Genomic DNA, 7,258 nt, shown 5'->3' on the forward strand with positions numbered 1-7,258 from the left:
TCCCATAGCACAGCTAAATGATTTGTGATTTTATGAAACCATAATCCTTTTTGAAATCTCCTCATCATAGCAGTAAGGAAACACACATGTAGGTCTATGCTTGCTCGCTTGCGCATGTGTGCACACAGGCACACATCTTCTGAAGATGATCAAATTTTGCCTCTTGCCCTTAACTTGACTGGAATGGAGAGTGAGCCCACCAGTTACAATAACCCCATGTGATGCTTGATACCCTGAAAGATGTCACCACCTGACAGCCTTCGAAGTTCACTGTCAAACCACATTAGGCAAAGGCTGCTCTGTGTGGGGAAAGAGGAAGAAAAGCATCCAAGACACTAAAACAGCTGAAGCAAAGCAGCCTCCCCTTTTAATCTTTTTTAATATTGGATTGTAGCTTAGTTTGCTTGTCTCTGCCTGTTCATGACCTCATCTCTGAAGACCTGAAGACATGCCAACGCTAACAGCCATAAGTGGGCCCTGGGAATGTATACCATCTTGTAAATCCCATCTTGCTTTGGCCCATCCTTCCAAGCAGGGAGGAAGAAAAAGAGGACAAAGAATAATGTAATAATGTAGACATAGCTGGCTGTGTAGCTCAATGAGTTAGGAGCCCAGGGTTGGGAGTTCGATTCCCCACTGTGCCTCCTGCGAGTAGAGTCAGCCTGTGTGACCTTGGGCAAGCTGCACAGTCCCGGGGCGCTTCCCAAAAGAAAGAGATGGTAAACCACTTCTGAGCACTCATTACCTGGAAAAGCCTGAAACGGGTTGCCATATGTCAGCATTTACCTAATAGCACATTAAAAAAGACGCTTACCAAAATTGGCAGATTTCTTTTTACATGGGGTGGAAAGGTGGTTGGTGTTTTATTGTTGTTGTTTTTGGTATATGTGGAGAAAAGCAAAACAGACCAAGTTGTCCATGTCTACTTGGAGCTGCCATTTTCATCCCCCGCTGCCCCAAATGACACTTTATGAGTTCTTTTGCTCTAAGGAATATCTATGTGAGCCTGAAAATGCAAACGTTGAAGTGGATATCTTGATCACCCTAGCAGTTTTCTCCAGATATCTACAGATAGTTGACACCACTATTCTGTCTACATCGCTGGTACACGAACCTCAGCCATTGCCTTCACTTGAAGACCTATGCTTGGAATCCTTGAGCTGCAGATAGAATCTGTCGAAAACACTTTGTGGCAGCTCCTCTCAGGCACGACAGTACAGAGAGCAACAAGAAGAAATATCGTTCAAGTGGAAAGACTCTGCTGCTTCTCAAGACTTGTCCATCCACTCAGCTGTCAGCTCACCCATTTACACACAAGCGTATTATGTGGGTAAGGCAGGTGCACAGCAGAAATGCTTTCCTGCAGGCTCCCAATTTCTGTCTGAAGGTATGAGCCAGGTTAAGTGCAGGAGCTTTCATTTGGGGTTGAGAAGAACATTAGATAATAATCTTGAAAGTACAGACCTGGAAGGGACCCTGTGTCAAGGAGGCACAGCGGGGAATTGAACTCCCAACCTCTGGCTCCACAGCCAGATACTTAAACCACTGAGGTATCCAAAAGAGAGAAGGCATCAAGCAATTCCTAGCCTTTTATTTCTTAAACCTTTTTTCTCCGAAGAGGTTCCATTTTAAAGATTCTCAAAAAAGTTTAAAGACCCACTGCCTGAAAAATTCAACATTAAATGTCAAACCAATCATTTGCACGGCATTATTTATTAATATATCTTTGAGACAAACAAAAAGCCATCACATAAGTCAAATTATCTTTCTGTCCCTCTCTCCCGCCCCCCCCACACGCATGTACTTTATTTTTAACCCAATGGATTTGTACTAGGGATGGGGACAAAGCGCCAAAGTGGTGCTTTGTCTTGGTTTGTGGGTTGCCAACCTTGACAACCCATGAACCACGAATTGCCTCCCAGCGGCAGGACAATCCATGAATCAATTTGTTCGTTCATTGGGGGTTTTTTTTAGACAGCCTATGGGGTTATCCGCCCCCCATCCCCAGAGCCTGCCCCCTCCCCCTTCCCACTGTTACTTTCCTGGCCAGGCTGCCTCCTCCTGCTCTGAGGCAGGTTCCACCGAAACGGAAGCTAGACTGCTGGAACTGCGCTTTCACTTCCAGCAGCCTAGCTTTCACTAGGAGCAGTGGGGAGGGCTGACTGAGGCAATACCTTCTGCTGTCAGACAGCGGGATGGAGGACCGCTTCAGTCAGGTATCCCCCATCTTTCTATGCCTCAGTGGGGATATAAAGGGAAGGGAAGTGGGACCCAAACAATCCCAAACCCTGCTCTCTTTGCAAAGACAGCAGGGGTGGGGGATCACTTCTGTCAGGCTTCCCCTGTCTTTCTATGACTGGGCGAGCATAGAAAGACAAGGCAAGTGGGACTCAAGGGATCCCTCCCCCGCCCCCCGGCTGTCTTTGCAAAGACAATAGGAGGTGGGGGACTGCTTTGTTCCCAGTTCCCTTGTTTATCTCTGCCCACCTGGGAATAGAAAGGCAGGGAAACCTGATCCAAGTGATCTTCCACCCCACTGTCTTTGCAAAGTCCAACAGACTGCCAAGAGATGTTCTAATGATTATTGGCTTCAGAGCAGGCCGGGTAGGTGGGGCTCGTCAGCCATGGAAGGCACCCCATCTAGGAGAAGGAAAACTCCGATTTCAAACTTCTGCTGCCTTGCGGCTATATCCACTCATGGAAAAGGCTTCAGGAGTTAACCTCGAGGCAAAATCCGGAGCTGGAGTCCCGAAGGCAGCATGTGTCGTTCTGCCAACTCCTGCGACATTGCTGGAACCAGTTGTATTGGCTCTTGCCTTTCCATTGGACCATTTCAGCAATGTGGAGAGGGGGGATCTGCTGCTTGGGTAACAGCCTATCCTCCATATTACCTTACCCGGGCTTCATGCTCTGGAGAGGACACTCCTCGATTTAGAGCATGTTACCATAGTCTCTCAAGACTGAAAGATGCCTATGATGAAGGAATCTTTGCTCTCAGATACAGATAGCAGCGGACACATATTCTAAGCACATTCTTAAAGAAATACTAATCTTCAGTATTTTCCTTTAACCTCTTCTTTCTTATCTAATACAGATAACACTCTGACTATTCACTCCTTAAATTCTCTTTGCAAAGACAATGGGGGATCACTTTGATCTGGCTTCCCCTTCTTCCCACTTCCCTTGTCAGGCGATGCATGACAGAAGCGATCTTCCAACCCCACTGTCTCTGCTAAGCCAGAAGGGTGGGGGATCGCTTGGGTCCCACTGGCCTTGTCTTTCTATGCCCACCCAGGCATAGAAAGATGGGGGAAAACTGAAAGAAATGATCCCCCACCCCCACTCCTTGCAAAGACAGTGGGGAGACCTCCTTTGGACAGGCTTCTCCTGTCTATGCCGCAGGTGCTTAGAAAGACAGGGGAAGCCTGAGCAAAGCAATCCCCCCAGTCTTTTAAATGGGGGGGGGTTGGAATCCCCTTCAGGAAGACTTTAGCAAGCCGACCAAAGGGAAGATCCCTCTCTCCTTAGGTCCCTGAGGAACAGCTGATCCGCAGGGGCATAAGCAGATAGAGATAGACGAAGGGACATATAAAAGGGTTATATTCATTGTTTCGTATTCGCCGGAGTCTCTGGACCACAAGAATATGAAGCAACGAATATCTGATGAATCAGGGATATTCGCTGAATATCCCAATTCATTTTTATATTCATCCCCAAGTCTAATTTGTACCTTTGACAGGGCTATGCCATTTTTATGCCAACCAATCATTCAGGATCATATGAGTTGCTCGTAGCAAAGTCCAACGGACTGCATCTATCCACTGACATGGACTTGTTTTGTGAATATGTTTTTTTTCTGTGCTATCAGTCACCTCCAACCCATGGCAATCTCCAAAATGCCCTGTCCTCAACTGTCCTGTTCAGCTCTTGCAAACTTAATCCTGTGGCTTCCTTTAAGGAGTCAATTCATCTCATATTTGGCCGTCTTCTTTCCCGGCTACCTTCAACATTTCCCAACATTATTGTCTTTTCTAGAGAATCCTGCCTTCTCATGATGTGCTCACAGTAGAACAGCCTCAGATTCCTTATTTTTGCCTCCAGAAATAGTTCAGGTTTGATTTGGTCTAGGACCCACTTTGTCTTTCTGGTAGCCTAGGGCATCTGTAAAGCAGCCTCATAGCACCATGTTTAAAACGAATCTATTCCCCCCCCCCCCCCCGTTTTTACTGTCCAGCTTTTACATCTATACATGGTGATCACATATATAAGGGTGTGGATGATCTTTTTCTCCTTACACTTGATAATATTTTCTAATTCCTTCATTGCTGATCTTACAAGTCTCCCTCTAATTAATAATGTTTAATTATGAGACAAAGTAACATGGAAGATGATGGATGTTCCTTGGCTAGAGTATTTAAGCAGAGATGGGATGACACTCCATCAGAGATGCTTCAGCTATGAATCTGCTACATTGGCAAGGGGCTGGGCTAAATGACACTTGGGGTCCCTTCTGACTTTCCATGATTCCATGATCTGAGTATGGAAAAGAACACCCAAAATATTTCCAGACAAGGCCACACCTACTGTGCTGCAGTTGCTTTCTCCTACACATGCTTTACACCAGTGGTGTCCAACCTTGGCCCTCCAGATGTTCTTAGACTACAGCTCCCAGAAGCCTTCACCACCACCTCTGCTGGCAAGGATTTCTAGGAGTTGAAGTCCAAGAACATCTGGAGGGCCAAGGTTGGACACCACTGCTTTTACACTTTCCTCGAAAAACTGATAAAAGCAAGGGCAGTTTTTACAGTGGAATAAAATATGACTGGAAGAAAGGAAGGAACCACAGAGTGCTTCTTTTTGGCTCACTCCTGTTTGAAATGCATATACTGAAAGCAAGTATTATTGAGTCAGATTATGGTCATTATGCCCTGTTTAAAAAACTGAAGTTGCTGGCCCCATTCATCCAATGACTTCTCTGCCATCCATCTTTCTTAATATCGAGTGATATCAAATGGAATAAAACATGAATGTCAATTGATAATTACCAATTACGAGCTTCTAAAAGCACTTACTGTCAATTAGTACAGAGGGCACGGGATGGTGCACATCATTTTTTTTTCATTCAAGCATGCTGTGTAATTGGAGACTATCAGAAAGTATATTTGTCTCTACAAACCAGCTTTGCATTTTTTTTAACGATGTAATGGGCGAATCAGTGTCACGTCACCCTAGTGAAGAATTCCTAATGACCTTACGTGTTTGGTTCAAAGGCTGGAATGGGCTAGTTACAAATAACGGGATGCTTGTAATTCATCAATTTCTCCATTAGATTACATTACAAATGTAATTTAACAAGGGATCACAGCACTCATTCCATGGTAGAATGGTAACTTCTGCTTATTTTTATAGTTAGCAGGAGTAGCTTCAGTACAAAGTGAAGGAGGAATACCTTATGGTTTAAGCTTTGGCTCTTGCTGTGCCTCAGGTGTCAAGGCATAAATGAAAGGGGCAGAGGATGTATTTTGTACCAAAACCCAGCAACCTGCAACATTCAAGTGGCTGATTTTTAAAAACTATCCACACTTGCCCTGATATTTGCTTTGTGTTTGGGTGAGAATTAGTTAAATGATGAAAAAGAGAGAGAGACAAATTCTGGAATTTTCCCTTGAGTTGTATCTCTTTGTAAATGGTATTTACCAGCCATTCTTAACCCTTTTTAAAAAAAATAAATTGCATAACAAACTCATAAGGTGGTGTGTGAAGCATTATTTTCGGTCTGTGGGCCTCTTCATATGTATGAGGGCCCTTCAGGGGGTCATAGCCCCCCCCCTTTGAGAATGGCTGCTGTAGACCATCTTTACTGCTGCCATTGATGTTGTCAACATTCAGGCTGCCCTTTGCTATGTAAAGCTTGGGATCCTTTTTTTTCCTGCTGGGAACCCATCTATGACATTGTGTAGCAATATTAGGCCATTTCCTGGCAGTATATTTATTTATTTTTATTTATTATTTATTGTTACATTTTTATCCTGCACCTTCTAGGCAGTCTACTCAGGGCGGCTTACATAAAATCATTCCTAAAACAATATAATATACAGTTAAAATAACAACTTAAATTAACAAGATTAATATTGGTCAAGATGGAAAGAATAAAGAAAACTAAATGAAAAGAAAAATCAAGTATTGATAGGAGGGAAGGCCTGCTTAAAGAGCCAGATCTTTTAACTGGCTCTTAAAAACACCCAGCGAGGGTACTAGGTGAATCTCTGATGGCAAACTGTTCCAAAGTTGAGGGGCCACTGCCGAGAAGGCCCAATTTCTTGTTCTTTCTTTTTGGACCTCTTTCGGCGTTGGGCCCCTCAACCGTCTTTCCTGGCTATGATGAGTGACTCGCATAGATCTAGGTGGGAGAAGGCCTTCTGCTAAGTAACGAGGTCCTAAACCATTTAGGGCTTTATAAGTCATCATTAACAATTTGAAATCGATGTGGAAACGAATGGGCAGCCAATGCAATGCAGCCAGAATGGGAGAGATGTGCTGGTATTTTCTCACTCCACTAAGTAGTCTGGCTGCCGCATTCTGCACCATTTGAAGATTCCGCATCAGTCTCAAAGGTAACGCCACATAGAGCACATTGCAGTGGTCTAATCTTGAGATTACGACTGCAGGGACCAGAGTGGTGAGGGTTCCACCATCAAAATAGGGACGCAGCTGGGCAATCCGCCACAGATGGTAATAGGCGGAGTGGACCACTGACGCCAGCTGGGTTTCCATGGTGAGTGCCGGGTCCAGATGTACCCCTAAGCTGCGAACCTCACTGTTCGCAGTGAGAGTCACACCCCCCAAAAAGAGAGGGAGTTTCCCAAGCCACTAATGGAGGAGCCACCCACCCTCAAGATCTCCGTCTTGTCCGGGTTCAGCCTCAACCCATTCTCCTGCATCCATTACAGTACAGCCCTCGGACAGTGCTGAAGAGACAGAACGGCTGAAGTAGGTGAAAAGGAGATGTAGAGCTACGTGTCGTCAGCGTATTGATGGCACTAAGCTCCACACCCCCTGATGACCCCACCCAGCAGCCTCATATAGATGTTAAATAGCACTGGGGAGATGATCGAGCCCTGCAGGACCCCACAATTGAGACTCCAAAGTCTGAAAAACAGTTACAAGACGTTTTTGAAGAATTGCATTTGTATAGGTTTGTGAGCCCTGCTGGCCCTAGCTGGATCCACTGGAGTTCCTTCCTCCATTCCTGGATCCA

The 7,258-nt window shown here is 45.1% G+C and overlaps 1 long non-coding RNA gene across 1 annotated transcript in view; it reads left to right on the forward strand.

Moving 5' to 3' along the window:
- The window catches only part of LOC140707306 (uncharacterized), a 97,408-nt gene that overhangs the window by 1,237 nt on the left and 88,913 nt on the right, over window positions 1-7,258 (forward strand). The window lies entirely within an intron of this gene.

The sequence above is a fragment of the Pogona vitticeps genome, chromosome 5 (genome assembly GCF_051106095.1).
Source record: "Pogona vitticeps strain Pit_001003342236 chromosome 5, PviZW2.1, whole genome shotgun sequence".
In the NCBI taxonomy this organism is placed as follows: domain Eukaryota; kingdom Metazoa; phylum Chordata; class Lepidosauria; order Squamata; family Agamidae; genus Pogona; species Pogona vitticeps.